The sequence below is a fragment of the Bombina bombina genome, chromosome 1, assembly GCF_027579735.1.
Source record: "Bombina bombina isolate aBomBom1 chromosome 1, aBomBom1.pri, whole genome shotgun sequence".
Classification (NCBI taxonomy): Eukaryota; Metazoa; Chordata; class Amphibia; order Anura; family Bombinatoridae; genus Bombina; species Bombina bombina.
The window spans coordinates 93,727,905-93,745,289 of NC_069499.1; the positions used below are offsets into that span (position 1 = coordinate 93,727,905).

The window sequence follows — 17,385 nt, forward strand, 5'->3', positions numbered from 1 at the left end:
CATTCATGTCATACAAACAGAAAGTGTTAATAAAATATTTATCTATTGAGTTCAGATAGAGCATGGAGTTTCAAGAGACTTTACAATTCACTCCTATTATCAAATTGTGTCTTTTTATATGAGGCACAAGCTACTACTGAGCATGTGCAAGAGTTCACAATGTATATGTATCAGTCTGTGATTGGCTAATAACTGTCACATGATACAGGGGGCTGGCAAATTGAAGTAATTTCTGAAAATTGTTATAAAAACAATTTACTGCTCAATTGTCTTTTTAATATGTACTTGTTGATTATCTTATTCTATTTATTTAATTGTATTTTTTTTATTCTTTTTTATTGAGGAAACATGGAAGTACAATGGAAGATCAAGAACAATATACAAAGAAGTTGTCATTGCTGTTCACAATAGGTACCAGCATAACAAGGATTTACATATTGCAGAGGCTAATGATACATACAAAAGAGTTGTTATAGAAAGTTACAAATAGTGAACACTTTAAGTATTTATTTCAGTATGTACATAAAATGAAGAGCAAACAAAATATCTCAATTAAGATTCAAATGGGGATATCATATTTGTTGTAAAAAAGAGGATTATAGAGTTACAAAGCAGAACTTGTTTTTGCAACTAAAATAAACAAATAAACACTAACGTTTGAAGAGTAAACCTCCCCTTTTTGCCTACATCCCGCAACTAACAGAAAATTAATAAGTCAGAGTGTAGCTATAATAAATGTTAAGTGCATATAAATTTAGAAAAATAAAATGCAATCAATTGGCACAGTGTCTGACTAAAGATAGGAGTCTAGAAGGTATAGATAGCCTTGGTGCTGCCCCTTAAAATACTGATCAAATATAAGGGAGGGGGAGAGAGTTGGGAAATAGAGGAGATCTTAGTACTCAAACTCCTATTGTGATAACCTACTGTGTTGAAACAGTTAGTATTAAGTGTCTGATTTGGGTATTAAAACATATAAATTGTATTGGTATTTATTAAAAGTGATAAATATCACCCCTATCGACACCAAACATAGTGCATATAAATGTCTGCTGGCGCAAGCAAGCACCAATGTCTTATATGTCACTAAACTTCTAATACATTCGCCTTTTCAGTGAATAAGCTTTAGAGATGCAATAAAAGAGATGATTATAAGCAAACTGATACTCTGCTGAATTCCCATTTTAAGCGCTATTCAAATGCTGAAATTGTACAGGAGTAGTGCAGGAGTAACACATGCAATAGAATCAAAGGAGCAAAGTAACATAAATATGTATTCAAGATTATGTCAGAAAAGGCTAGCACTGCATGAGCATTAAAAAGTTATAAGTGCTCAAATATATGAGGTCTTAGGTGTTAAAAAAAAGTGCTAACATAGAGATACATACATACACATGTCTAAAAATGTATATGTAAATATATATATATATATATATATATATATATATATACACACACACAAATGCAAAATTTGGTTTAGCACACCTTACAAAAAGTTTATATACACATCTTTGGGAGTGCTGCCATATATATGTGTGTGTGAGTGCACATATGTATTTATGTATTTATATGTGTTTGTATGTATTTACAGACATATATACACATATAAACACATAAATACATATGTAGACGTATGTAGACATATATATATATATATATATATATATATATATAAATCAATGTAAATATTTGCATAGGAAATTAGTACATCTAGGCAAGTATCCCCGCTTGCTTTCCCCCAGAAATTCTTAATATACAATGTTTCCAATGCACAAGAGAATTGTGGGTAAGATATGCAAATTCTCAGTTTTTTTGCTTAAAAAATATTGTTTTAACACAGCGATCCTTTTAAACAGGAATATGACAGCAAACCAGAAATCACTCACTAGACAGCCTGTTTCGTTCTTTTTGGAACTCATCAGTAGGAGATAGATTTCTGGTTGCTGCATTGGAAAAGCTATTTTCATGGTTAAACCAAAATTCATTAAAATTATGGGGGGAGATAAAAAACTGAAATTAAAATCCTCCATGTCTCAAAATTAGACAGAGCAGGAGACAGAGCAGGAGCGAGCTGCACTTAATGTTATGGCGCGGTCGGGCAGGGCTGTGACTATACAGCTGGCCCAATGCGCTGTGTAAAAAAAACAGACCCGCTCAGCAGAGAGCAGAGAGCGGGTCTGTAAAACGGGCATATTTTATAAAAATTCAAATGGAAAAAAAGGTTTTATAACGATAGCACTAAAATAATGTTATATAATTCTGCACTATGTGCAGAATTATATAACATTATTTTTTAGGTTTACTGTCCCTTCAAATAACTTCTCGGGCGTGAACACATTGTTATCTATATGGCCCACATGAACTAGCAGTCTCCTGGTGTAAAAAGCTAATAAAAAAGCATGTGATAGGAGGCTGGCTATAGTGGCATAGAAACAGGCAGAAATTTAAAAGTTTAAATGTTATAAAGTATATTAATATATCAATGTTGGTTGTGCAAAGCTGGGGAATGGGTAGTAAGGGCAATATCTATCTTTTTCAGCAATAACAATTTAAGTGTAAACTGTCCCTTTACTGTAAATGTGAATGTTGTGCTGTTTATCGATTGGGTATCAATGCCTGGCTGTACTTGAATTAAGCATTAGCAGTATTCAATATGGTGGATTTGGAACCTCTGCTAAAAGGATAGCAGGGACTTCTAGCAGTACAGAGATGCTGAAGATAGAGATAATGTCAAGATACAGTACAGATAAATTATTGACTAACTGGCTTTGTTCAGCAGATATGTGTTAGCAATGTGTATCAACTTGTTACCACAATGTCACCGTTACATTGAGCAAATCAGAAAAAGTTTATCTTTGCAAATGTTCAGTTCATATTTCAGCTTAAAATGATGTTAAAAAAATCAGCAAAGCAAGTATATTTAAATTATGTTTCAAATTAAATCTTTATCAAAAAAATTGTTATAATTTGATTTGTTTGCACTTTGATCTCTTCTAAAAGGTGATTTAAAGGCACAGTCTACTCCAGAATTTGTATTGTTTAAAAAGATAGATAATCCCTTTATTACCCATTCACCAGCTTTGCATAACCAACACTGTTATATTTATACAACTTTTACCTCTGTGATTACCTTGTATCTAAGCCTCTACAGACAGACTGCCCCCTTATTTCAGTTCTTTTGACAGACTTGCATTTTAGCCAATCAGTGCTGACTCATAAGTAACTTCACAGGAATGAGCACAATGTTGTCTATATGGCACACATGAACTAGCGCTGTCTAGCTGTAGAAAAAACTTTAAAAATGCACCAAGATAAGAGGCTGCCTTCAAGGGCTTATAAATCAATCAGCATATGAGCCCACCTAGGTTTAGCTTTCAACTAGGGCTGGGCGATATGGGCAAAAAATAAAATCGCGATTTTTTTTTAAAAAAAATCGCAATCGCGATTTTCTTATAAATGACTATAACACCTTAATTTTTAAATAAAAAAAAATATTTAGAGGGGGGCGTGTCCTAACAGCGATCGTAGCCGGTCGCATTCTCCAGGAGCTCTGATCGAGTAGCTTATATTCCGTCGAATATAGGCAACATAATACAGCCAAAACTCGGAAATATTGCTATAACATTTATTAGCTCCTCAGAGAGCTTATCACCGTTTTCGGCACTGTAACTTTGACATCAGACCTCCGGATCGGACATCAAGGGCCTGGAGCGGCGGCTCACTACAGGCGGCGCTTCCCCCTTGGTAAAACTGAGGTATCAGCTCTTAACTGAGGATTAAACATTTTTTAGTCTGATTAGAAGGGGCACCGGGTCTGTGACAGTGAAACTACAGACATTACCACTATATACCACTTCATACGGAGATAACCGCAATGGCGCACATGGCGGGAGAGGCCATTTCACAGCCATTTGATGCGAAATGGGAGAGAATTGAGAAGCTGTTTGCCAGGATGATTGAAACAGCGCCTTTTGACCGCTTAATGCAAATCCTACATAATAGGGAGACTTCTGATACAATACTAAAGGAGCCCACAATCACAAGATACCCTGATGGTACAGAGCTACCGTTGGGCCCTCCACGGCCCGAGCAGCAACATGCACTCACACAACCACAAAAGACCTCTACAGCAATTCACAGCATGCTCGCTACTAAGCACTTACTACAAGCACACCCGGTTCTAGTAAAGCAACAACAGAAAAACAACTTTAAGCACCGAGTGGAACAGGATGCACGAAAAAACGGCAGTTTTGATCCTCTCCTATTGAATATGTGCCTTCCAAAACATACCGGGACTAAAGACCAGAGAGAGTTCCAGAAACCACCGGAGCAAGATATAGCAGGAACATTTCGGAAAGACACTTATAATCAGCCTCCTTTGTTTACTGAATCTGTGTGGAGTCACATTGAGCTACCGCTTCATCTCCCACTATGGCCTTCAGGCAAAAGGCAACAAAATATATTAAAAAGTACTAAACCTAGTACCCGAGAGGGTGAAAATGCTCTTCACATAGACAAAGGGTAACACTTGGATCTGATGACCGCATACTGCTTATGAGTACCCTGCCTTACTTTCCTCGTAACAGGACTGACCCGAGTTCTCTTTTCACTTAAAAGACTAATTATGCAGGGCAGCGGACTGGAATGCGTGTACTCGCCATTTTCTGTTAATAATATTATCTAGTTTTGGGGGGGGCTGTTTTTCATTGTGATACTTTTGGATGTAGCCAGATGCTCCCGTTGGGGCTCTGTGCCTCCTTTACATACTTCAAGGAATTGAGGTCTGCTTTAGAATGTTGAATAATTGCATGACATCAGGTATGGTAACCAGCTTTATCCAGATAGATCTCAACCCTCAGTTCATATATGCATATCTCTACCTTTTCTTACTGTTCTATCTCACGTTATTATATTGAAGGGAAGTTATTTATAGGATGTTACATAACTGTATACATGGCCGTCAGAAACTTTACATTTTAGAGAGCGCATGTAAAAGATTATTACTTGTCCCAATACTATAGAGAATTGCTGAGAGAGGTACTCCTTGTAACGGCGGAATTAAAGATTAATTATACAGACCGCTGCTTAGTCTTAACAGAGACAACTACACTTAAATATCATATATCCCCCAGCTGTTGATGTCTTGTGGGCAGATTGCCATACTATAACCAATATCATTTAGAAGAGCCCCAAGATGAAACATAAAATAAAAAATTATGGTGCTCTTTTCCTCTCCCCATGCCTCATAACACTGACCCCAGAATACCCGACCATTAGCCATTTTATTACCTTAGTACTTTTCCCTTTGCCTTCTCCCTATCAAATTAATTTAACATTTTTATACAAACCCAATTAGATACACAAGTGATTTATTAGAGATCTACACTACAAAAATTTGGGCTACATGCGGAAAACACTGATGTGCAGAGACTACTTTAAAGCGCTAAAGTTATGGGATAAGATGTATGTTCTGGAAAAGATAGCATGCTGTTTAATTATGGTGAAACACAATACTGTATTACTCTTGTTGGATGTTTTGCTCACCCACTGCATGAAGTGTATGTTTATTCTATTTTATATATGCCCAATACTATTCATATGTATCTGTTATGGACCCAAGAGTGGTCCGCATAGTTAGAAAACTGGGATCAACTAAGACACGCAACAAATCTAAAAGGTGTATCTAAATGTCTCAGTGAATGTACAAGAGTAAATTTCACACCTTTCTTTTCAGAACGGATTTATGTGATAAAGCACTATATTGTAACAGCTTTTATGAATGATGTTCACATTTAATCTATACTATGTATGTTAATTTTACCTAAATAAAGCTCTTTTGAAAATTAAAAAAAAATAAAAAAAAATAAAAAAAATATTTAGAACTAAAGAAACTTAATGTACATATTTCTCAATGTCCATACAAATACAAAACATGTGTGTGTGTATATATATATATATATATATATATATATATATATATCCACATTTAAAACAGTATTTTAAAGAACCGCATTTATTTCTTGGTTAGACGTTTCTGATCATTTTTAGAGAGACTATCAGAGAGTGAATTAATTAAAGATTGACTTATGGAAGGTTTAATATGGGTATTCCTCAACATTAGGCAAAAAACCAAAGGACATGTAGACACTGCGGGTCACACCTGGGGTGAAGTGTGATCGGTGCCTCACCCAGCAGTAGCCAAACCTCTTCCTGCCACGTCGAGCTGTGTCCCACCGGACCTCCAGCCGGTTAATACCTGTAACACATTAGTGAAACAGATTCACCGTGCCAGAAATACAAGGTCCGGGAGGGTCACAATCCATGAGGGCATCGGTAAGTCTCGCACTTTATGGGGACTGCAGCCCTACTATGCCGATCCTGGGGGCCAAAGCCTATCATACACGTTAACCGGCCACAAACGGCTGTCTGGGCATGGCCAAGGTATGGATCCCCTTTATTAGCCATCTATTCTACACTACAAAGGTTTAATAAGTACCGGATCGATAGCCATAATACAAATGCGTGTCCCCTAACACACGAGGAAACCCAACAGTGATCTTCCTTTACGGCTCCTCTGTAGATCCAGCGTTATTTGCACCACAGACGATTCCGCAACCCCCGGTTTCACCAATTCTTGATGCCCGGGTATCCCAGAGCCCCGCCACGTGTGGAGGGGGAGCAGCAGAGAACAAAATGCGTGAGAACGCAGGAAAAGTGGCGTTAGCTGGAGCTCAGTCACGCCTACCCTAGCGAGAACCCGCTTCAAAATAAGGAATATATTGTTAGCAATAATATGTAACAAAAACTATGACTGCTTATAAATAAAGAACACAAAACATTCAGGCTATATTATAGACCTAAATTATTATAGCTGCGATCATATATTCCAGATGCGCTCCCCTCAATGGCCCTGCACTGACTGTGGGAAAGTTGAATTTTTTTTTCAAAAAAACACAGACTCTCGCGGTTTTTAAATCGCAGGGGTTAATCGCGGTTTAAAACCTCATCCGCTGTATATCGCCCAGCCCTACTTTCAACAAAGAATACCAAGATAACAAAGCACATTTGATGATAAAAATAAATTGGAAAGTTGTTTACATTGGAAATGCCCTATCTGAATCATGAAAGTTTAATTTTGACTAGACTGTCCCTTTAATGTATTTTAAAAATGAATGAGTTAATTATATACATACAAATTCACCAACAATGCTGAAAATGAGGCAGGGAAATTAGTCTTATATAGTGTTAATCATTGTATAAATTTGTAATGATGTGTCTATTTGCCATTGGGTTACAGATGATTAAATTAGTGTACTGTGCAAAATGCTAAAAAAAAAAGGAACCCCCCCATCACTTTCCTATTGTAGCATCTGAAATGTAATCAATGAAATTTATTACAAACACTAACCATGAAATCCCGCAAGACTACAAAATGCTGATGTCCCAGAGAGGTGGTTTAACCCATGGTTACAAGGTATGCCTGTTCCTACACCTGTTAAAACTCACAAAGCGTAGCAAAAATATTTAAAAAATACCAAACGTAAAATGCTTGTACCAGAAATCATCCAATAAAGAATTTCACAAAATCTATTTAAAAGGTCTCTCATGTAGTGTGATTCCTGTAATTATTTTTAGTTTAGAGAAACAGGGATGTTTTAGCCCTAACATCAACAACACAACAAAGTGAGTCTAGAGATTGATGCCAGGTGATCAGTACTACTATGCTGATCACTTGATAGCTACAAGGACATGAAACACCATATTTCAGTTGTGGGTCCTCAATATATTTCTATAATGAGGGTTTAATAAAGGCCTCTAAAAAATCACAAGAACCCCCAATATAGAACTAATGATTTGAGGTTTTTGTCCTCAATATATTTCTATGATGAGGGGTTTATAAAGGCCTATTAAAAATCCCAAGAACCCCCAATATAAACCAAATGATTTTGGATTTTTGTCACTGTTATGACATTCTACTGGCAGAAGGACAGGCACAGGACCACTCATTTGGAAAAGCATGTATGGTGCATTCAAATAAAGGTTCTCTAGTTTGACTATGTATTGTGGGGGGCAACACAGGAGATGCCCCACAACCTATAGTTCTGTCAGATTATCACCATTGCCATCTGTGCATGTGACTGTTACTTCAGATGTTACCTGTCCTATTGTATTGCTTGTTTTGGGGTACTAGAGTGCCTTTTAAAGCCCAGAGCAGTGTAAGAGACAAGTAAACAGATGATTGCAATGTATATGGCAGTCATCTGCTACCTAAAGGGTAATAACCTCTTTCAGGTGCCAGGCATTGAGTGTATATTTTGTATGCTGTCTTTAGGGAATATGGAGCCGCTGCCCCCATACAGTAAATACATTAGGTAAGTGATACCCATTTTTCTGGCAATCACTTACTAATCACAGAGTTATGAGACCCCCATATAGATAACAAAGAATTACTTCTTTCCAAACTGGGGTCTCATGCCCCTCTGTGTTTTATGGGGAATAGGGACTCTAGGAGTGCCCCTCCCCTTCACTAAACAATACTCGGTATTCACTTGGGGCAGAGTGATAAACATTATCACTGTGATAACCTGAAAATAATAGAGGGAGTGTGACCCCCTCATTTAAAAAAAGAAACCCCCTCTTTCACATGGGGGTCTCATACGCCTCTAATTAAATCAGAGGGGGAGTTAGGGTGTCTATAATAACGCCCAACCCAATTTCCTGGATCAGCAGGGAGTTCCTGGTTGCCTGTAACATCACTACACCCAAATGAGGTGATGTCACAGGGTGTCCAATCTTCATCAGGTGGTTCAGAAGAAAACTGCAGTTTCCTTCCTACCTGCAGTGTGGGGGGATCTCCAGGATCCTGACCGAAAAGGGGACCCCCAAGGAGAAAGATTTATTGTTGTCCTCTGCTATCTGGGTTTTGTGCAGAGGACGACCCCTAAACATGGATTAAACACAATTGCAAGCAACTATGCAAAAATAAAATGCTTTAACACATTAGAGCAGGTATCGACAAACCCAGGAGCCTGAGAGTCACTGGCTCCTAGAATTTTACCCCTGTCTCCTAACTTTTTGGGTTATTCTCTATAGATCTATACCCCTAACTGGCTCCTAAAGTATGTCTGGCTACTAAATATTCTTACTGGCTAAAAATGTTTATACAGATTAGTCAACCCTTGCATTAGAGTATTTTTTGCACCATTATGTCCCTTTAAACTTTTTTTATTCAGCCGACCAGTTTGTTTTGTGCTATTATTGTGCTATGTCAGTGATATGGAAAAGTCAGGACACAGGATGACAAGTACATTTCTAGAATGTAAATTACTTTAATTGTTCCAACTTAAATAAAATCATGTGTAATATTATCTGCCTGCAGGAGCTGTGATTACTCTTAGATATACAGAGAATATGCTAACCGCTATCTGACATTGAAAAGAACGTAAATATTGGTATTGCATGAACACTAAAGAAATTATTTTTATCTGAAACCGCCTAAGTAAAGGTTTCATGGTTGTATAAGTGTAATGGGATCCATTCCAGGCACTGATTTGCATTTAGCTTCAGACAATTAAAAGAAAGTGATCCTATTCACATGGATGAATTGCCATAAACAAGCTTATTACACTGAACATGCAAAGAGTCATTTGTTCCATTAAAGGAACACTAAAGTCAAAATTAAACTTTCATGATTCAGATAACGCCCACAATTTTATACAACTTTCCATTTCTTTTCTATTATACAATTGTGTACAATCTTTTTAAACACACACTTTCTCCAGTACCAGTTCCTACTGAGCATGCGCAAGAATTCACAGTATATACGTATATGCATTTTGTGATTGGCTGATGCTTGTCACATGATGCGAGAGGGAAGGAAAATGGAACTAGCTTTACATTTTGTCAGAATTGTATTATGCATTTTGTTCATTATGCAATTCTACTGTATTTAATGGTCCTTCAATGGGACAGAAAAGTAATAGGGGCATATTTATCAAGCTCCTTACGGAGCTTGATGCCCCGCTGCTCCATAACCTGTCCACCTGCTCTGAGAAATCGTCAGAAATGAACCCGATCGAATACGATCGGGTTGATTGACACCCCCTGCTAGCGGCCTATTGGCTGCAAATCTGTAGGGGGTGGCATTGCACCAGCAGTTCACAAGAACTGTAGGTGCAATGATAAATTCCGACAGCGTATGTTGTCAGCATTTATTGATGTGCAGCGGACATGATCCGCTATATCGGATCATGTCCACTCGCACCATAATAAATAGGCCCCCATAGAATTTCCTTTTTGAAAAGCCAGAGTGTGAGGCAATGTTTACACAAATGCAAGACGTGCTTAAAGGGATATAACAATACAAAAAGAAAATGCTCTAATGTGTTAGAGCACTTTATTATTGAAACTGTTGCTTTTATATTGACTGTATTTTTAACAGTAATAACAAAAGAATAAAGGAAAATTGATAAAGGAAATAAACCACAAAAGCTTAAATTGTGACGTTCATGTCCCTTTGCTGTCCCTTTTTAACACCAGATATAGCAACAAACCAAACTGTGTAGCACATATTCTGCATTGCAATATTTAAATAAATAATTCTATGGGGAAAATGAAGGACAATAAAGTGGCTTTCTTAAAGTGGAAAAACTTGATTCACTTAAATATTTCCTTATAATTATTGAAGAGTGTTTATAAGAATGAATCTCAATTTCAGGATTTTTTATTACGTGTAAACTAGGGGAGTTCCGGTATCATTTTGTTCACTGCTTTTGTACAATGTGTCTAAAAATGTAAAATGGATTGCGGTTCCTATGCAACAGCAGATTTGAGTGTTTAACACTTCCCCTGCAAATCCAAACTGTAACAAACCCAGAGACAAGAAGCTAAAAACTGCTAAAGCCTTGAAGGGATTAACACAGTATAAATACACAACGTGAAGACAATATAACAAAAAATATCAGAAAAAAATTGTTATAAATTGACTAATATAAACAAACTCTTCCACTGCTCAAATGATATGATAAATTGCTACAGAGTTGTTGCTCTATATATAAATTCCCAGTAGTGAATGTTGTGTTTTGTGGGGGGGGGGGTTTGTTTCTTTTATCAACACTTGTGCTCTATAATATATATATATATATATATATATATATATATGCCAGATGCAAAGTTCATTGAAAATAGCCAAACGCCACCGGCAGCCGTCTGCTTCCTAATTGTCCAAATGTACATGGATACTAGTTCTAGAATTTGGAGTCATGCCGTACCTCTGTGGCACTCTGTCATTTTTTTTTCTCTTCGCAACCTTTGTATGAAATGCTTTTACTAACACTGCACAACCTGACTGGCTAGTTTACAAAGATAGCCGACTGACAAAATGAGGGAGGAGCCAGTGTCACCATGTGGTCACATGACAGAGTGCAGCCCAGAATATTATTATTGTTATTATCATTTACTTGTATAGCGCCGCAACATTCCGTAGTGCTGGGTAAAGAGACGAAGGGGTTCAATGACAAGGGTTTGTGATAAGATACAAAAACATAACAGACTACACATAACAGACTACAAAATAAAAAGGGCGCTGCTCCGAAGAGCTTACAGTCTACACAATATCAGATGTGCACTTCCCAGTCCACTCTGTGAGTGAAATTTATTTCCATGTTTTGCATAAGCTTTCTAACTAAGGAGTCTGTTTTTAGCCAGAGCTAAACTAACAGGTGCCGGTATTTATTAACAGCCATCATGAAAGGTTGAAATTAAGACACAAGTACTGGAGAACAATTGTGGAGGATTTTAGGCTTATAATCTCTTGGCCAATAGCTGTAACTAATCCTACACTTTATTTTTTTAGTGTTACAGTAGCTGTTTGTTCTTTTTGAATGTGAGTTTTAGCTACATACAGTATATACTTTTTATATATTTGTGGTTAATCACTAGTGGATTTTGTAAACAGTCTTCTCTGGGGAAAACTACCTCTGTTTGTATTGGGGGATTTGCTGCTTGTTTACTCTGAGTGCAAGCCATACATAAATTATATATGAGTGCGTGTGTATACATGTCTATGTGTATGTGTGTCTGTGTGGGTATATATATGTATGAGTATGTGTGCGTGTGTAAGTATGTGTGTCTGTGTGTGTGTGAGAGAGAGAGAGAGAGAGAGAGAGAGTGTGTGTATGTTTGTGTGTAAGAGAGAGAGAGTGTATGTGTGGGAGAGAGAGAGAGAGAGAGAGAGAGAGAGAGAGAGTGTGTGTGTGGGGGGGGGGTGTATGTGTGTACGAAAGAGAGAGAGAGAGAGAGAGAGAGAGAGAGTGTGCATGTGTGTCTGTATGTGTGTGAAAGATAGAGAAAGAGTGTGTGTGTGTGTGTGTGTGTGTGTGTGTGTGTGAGAGAGGGAAAGTGTGTGTAAAATAAATCTATAATAATAATATTGCCTATAATACAAATACTTCACAGTTTATTTTTCCTCAAATTACATTTGTTCAATAACATCATGATTGCATCAGAAATTATCTCGTAAGTCACTTTTTACTAGTTATAAAATGTTAAAAAAACAATGCAAGGCTGAGTTAAGAGGTACTCAGAATGTTTATATTTCTCAGTTACTCTTTATTCTGCACTATAAAAATATCACATAAATTATCCAATTCAAGAACAATCTATCAAGAGTGCTTCATATGATACCAGCCAAAGCAGTGGCCAATCACTATATTATAACATTTATTGAAGGGATATAATCAAACAAAAAAATCATTAGACCTTTAAAATAGCAAGCCATATATATATATATATTTATTTTTTAATTACTGAAAAAACTGCATGAATGCAAATTTTGCATCAATGTTTACATGTACCTTTTTTATTAATTTTTTTTTCTCTGTGAAAAGGGTTCAATTCATGCCTTTAGTAAGGCCTACTATGCTTTTAATTCTTAAACTGATTAACCCCCATAGCTTACAGTGATGGTAAACTTTAGCTAATCAAGTGCCATATATGTAATCTTTGCTGTTAAAAAAGTATATGTGTACCTTTTTTTTATTTTTTATAATCTGTGAAAAGGGTTAGATCCATGCCTATAGGAATGCTTCTATTACAATGTTATGCTGGCCCATTGGGATGAACTCTTTTTTTTTTAATGATAATTCCAATGAACATCCAATCAGTGTGTGTGTCATATGACACTCTTGAAGTCTAGCCCTTTGAAAGCCTTTAGGAAGCCTATGTAGAGAATGGGTGGGACTGCTCTCTATGTCACAGCCCAGCCAAAAGAGGAAATGAAGGGGGGGCGGAAGAACAGAAGATAACAAGTAGGATTATAAATCAAGTATTATAACATTTATATGCTTTTTTTTTTCAAAATATGCGTTTTTGCTTGTACGCTAATATATTTTTCATTGCATCATTCTTAACAAATTTACCATCACTTTAAGTAATGTTAAGGGTCCCAAACACATTGTACCTCTGGATTGTGATTGGAAGCTACCTGCATAAACCGCTGATAAATAATTCACCAATCAGGAACCGCAATGAGTCGAAACTACCATGTGAGATTTTAGCTATGTGTTTAACCTGTTTGTCAGAAAAGAATCATGTAGCAAGACACACTAATACAAAAATTACAAGATCTAACTAATCACAGTGTCTATTTCCTTTTAACAACAGATTCTTAGGGGCCGATTTATCAATGTCTGAAGCCATAAAACATTGCACAAGTCAGTTCTGGTGAACTGCTTGTGCAATCCCGCCTCCTGCAGATTTGCGGGGGTGTCAATCAACCCGATCGTACACAATCGGGCGGATTGCTGTCCGCCGCCTCAGGGGAGGCGTATGAGTTAAGGAGCAGTGGTCTTAAGACCGCTGCTTCTTAATTCCTGTTTCCGGCGAGCCTGAAGACTCACACGGAAACAGTTACATTAGGACCAATTTGGGCTGTGATAAATCGGCCCCTTAATCTCTAAAGTTAAAATGCAGTTTTTCATTTGTGCATAAACATATTTACATAGCAAAAATACCTGAGCAAATAAACGGCCCTGTCAATATCATTAAGTCCTTCATCGACCGTCAGTCTTTCTAATTCTTCAGGTGTCTGAAAAATAAAATAAATATTACATACAGATCTGTAAATTGATGGGTTTTATTTATGCTACTAAAATGTATTTTATTATATATATCTGATATTGTACAAGGGCTTTATTTTATATCAGAAAAAATATAGAAAATCCTCTGCTGCTCCATTAAAAATTAATTCTATAATTCACATTTAAAGGGACATGAAACACCTTTTTTTTTTTTTTTTTTTTTTTTTTTTTTATTTAATTATTATTATTTATTTATAAAGCGCCAACAGGTTCCACAGTGCTGTCCATGGGTAACAAAGATAAAAGGACAGTACAATATGAGATGCCAGACAAAATGTAACAAACAAATACAGGGGGAATTGGAAGCCCTGTTCCAGTGGGAACTTACAATCTAAATGGGTAGGAGGGTGAGAAACAGGAGGTGGGGACTGCAAAGGTGGGAATTATGTTAGTGTGGAGTTAGATGAGGGCAACTATTAAGCAAGTGGAATTCATTAGTTACTGATTTGGTGATAGGCTTCCCTGAACAAGAAGGTCTTTAGAGAGTGTTTAAAGGAAGAGAGGTTGGGGGGAAAGTCTGACAGCTCGAGGAAGTGCGTTCCAGAGGGTTGGTGCCGCACAAGAGAAGTCCTGTAGACTAGCATAAGAGGAGGTGATGGTAGAAGAGGCAAGGAGTAGATCGTTGTTGGATCTTAGGATACGGGCTGGAGTATATTTGTTGATGAGTGAGGACAGGTATGGAGGGGCTGCATTGGTAAGGGCTTTGTAGGTCAGAGTGAGAATTTTGAATTTAATTCTCCTGTGAATGGGGAGCCAGTGAAGGGACTCACAGAGGGGTGCAGCGGATACAGAGCGTTGGGAGAGGTGGATTAGCGTAGCAGAGGCATTTAGGATGGATTGAAGGGGGGAGAGGCGGGATAGAGGAAGGCCAGTTAGTAGGTTGTTACAGTAGTCAAGCCGGGAAATTACTAGGGAATGGATTAGCTGTTTAGTAGTTTCAGCACTCAGAAAAGGACAAATTTTGGAGACATTACATAGGTGGTTGCAACAGGATGAAGAGAGCGATTGGATGTGGGGTATGAAGGACAGATTGGAGTCAAGTGTAACTCCTAGGCAGCTGACTTAGGGTGATGGGGAGACAGTGGTGTCACCAACAGTGATAGTAAAGTTAGAAACTGAAGGAGAATTAGATGGGGGGATTAGAAGAAGCTCAGTCTCGGACATGTTGATTGCTAGGTGGTGAGAGGCCATCCAGGAAGAAATGCCAGATAAGCAGTCGCTGATGTGGGAAAGGACAGAAGGAGAGAGTGCACGGGTGGATAGGTAGATCTGAGTATCATCAGCATAGAGGTGATAGTTGAAGCCATAGCTACTGATAAGTTTACCCAGTGAGGAAGTATAAATAGAGAAGAGGGCCTAGAACAGAGCCTTGAGGTACTCCAACAGACAGAGGCAATGGAGAGGATGAGTCGCCAGCAAATAAGACAGAAAAGGACCTATTAGAGAGAAGAGTGGATCCAGGAGAGGGCAATGTCACAGAGCCCAAGGGAGCTGAGAGTCTGTAGGAGGAGGGGATGGTCAACAGTGTCAAAGGCAGCAGACAGGTCAAGTAAGATAAGTATAGAATAGTGGCCACTGTTTTTAGCAGAAAGAAGATCGTTAGTAAACTTGGTGAGGGCAGTCTCAGTTGAGTGTTGGGGACAGAAGCCAGATTGCAGGGGGTCAAGCAATGAGTTGGAGGATAGGATTAAGACAAAGAATACGATTTTAAACAACTTTCCACTTTACTTCTGATATCTCTTCTCCTTCTCTTAGTATCTTTTGTTGAAGAAACAGCAATGCACATGGGTGAGTCAATAGCATGAGGCTTACATGTGCAGTCGCCAATCAGCAGCTACTGAGCCTTTCTAGATATGCTTTTCAACAAAAGATACCAAAAGAATGAAATAAACTAGATCATAGAAATAAATTGGAAAGTTATTTAAAATTGCATTGCACACATCATATTATTGTTGTACCTCCTGTGTCTAAAGTTCTCTTAAGAGCGGTTCTCTTATTAACCCCTTACAGGTATTGATAGGTGACTTTCTATAACTTTACACCAGCGGAAAAAGAACAGCATGGTGAATAGTGACCATGTAATAGTAGTTGTGCACATTAGTTTAATGCCCCTTTAAGTGTTATGAATACGGAGTTGACATCCTGAGGAAATAATTAATTAATAAATAAAATCAGATCATGGCACTTCATTTAAACCTTTTTATAAGGGAACCTTTAGTGGAACTGTTTGCAAAATATGGGCAAGTGAGTAAATTATAGGAATACTATAAATTAAAAAAAATAATAATAATAAAATATATCTCATTGCTGCTTGAAAAGTATTAAAGGGACATGAAAGTCAAAATTAAAGTTTCATGATTTAAGTAGAACTCATAACTTTAAAACTTTCCAATGTATTTCTATTATTAAATGTACTTTGTTCTTTTGATATCCTTTGATGAAGAGCATTCTTTTGGTAGGTTCTGAAGCCTGCACTTCAGAAAATATATAGTGTAATATATTAAACCTCTCATTAACATATACACATTGGAATATATTAAACCTCTCATTAACATATACACATTGAACAGTTTATTTTGATTATATATATATATATTTCCCCAAATAAATTCTTTTTTTATGCTACCTATGCCCTGGCCAACTCTGTGACAGAGCAAGATACCCCTGACACAAATGAGCATTTAATAATTTGCACTAATCTAATGTAAGTTTTAAATAACAATAAACCCCAGTTTTGTTTAATATATATGAGGAGAAAATATCCTTTATGGGTTTTATTAAAACAAATAAATGGGCCTAATAGCAGCCCCCCGGCAATACTGTCCATCAAGGAGACAAAGTTGCCCCTCAAATATTAAAGAAAACAATTGGGGTTCAACGTCCCTTAAAAACTTACTTTAGTACAAAAAATAAAATGCTCATTTGTGTCAGGGGTATCTCGCTCTGATGAAACGTGCTGCCATGACCGCAGCAGTAAACACTAAATCGCTATGCTATAGAGGATTCACTGTTTACATGAAGTTGCGGTCGGATGTGTCAGTAGAACTGCACATGCGCGGTTTCAATGATAGTTGATGTGGCCTCAAAGCAGCAGCGCGGGAGCGTTCTGCTAGTAAAATACATAGGGTGTGTGGCGCATCCCCTATTGGCTGCACCATACGCCTGCCAAATTGTGAAAAACTGAGGTAGACAGGGCACAGGTAACGAGCCTGTATAAAAAAGCAATTTATTTGGGTTCAAAATATAT

At 37.4% G+C, this 17,385-nt stretch overlaps 1 protein-coding gene across 1 annotated transcript in view; it reads right to left on the bottom strand.

The window, feature by feature from the left end:
* PPP4R4 (protein phosphatase 4 regulatory subunit 4) overlaps positions 1 to 14,086 on the bottom strand; it is a 649,956-nt gene extending 635,870 nt beyond the window's left edge. The window contains exon 1 of the mRNA XM_053697518.1: positions 14,013 to 14,086. The gene's annotated coding sequence lies outside the window, so the exon portion shown is untranslated. The remainder of the gene's footprint in view (positions 1 to 14,012) is intronic.
* Positions 14,087 to 17,385: the final 3,299 nt, after the last annotated feature.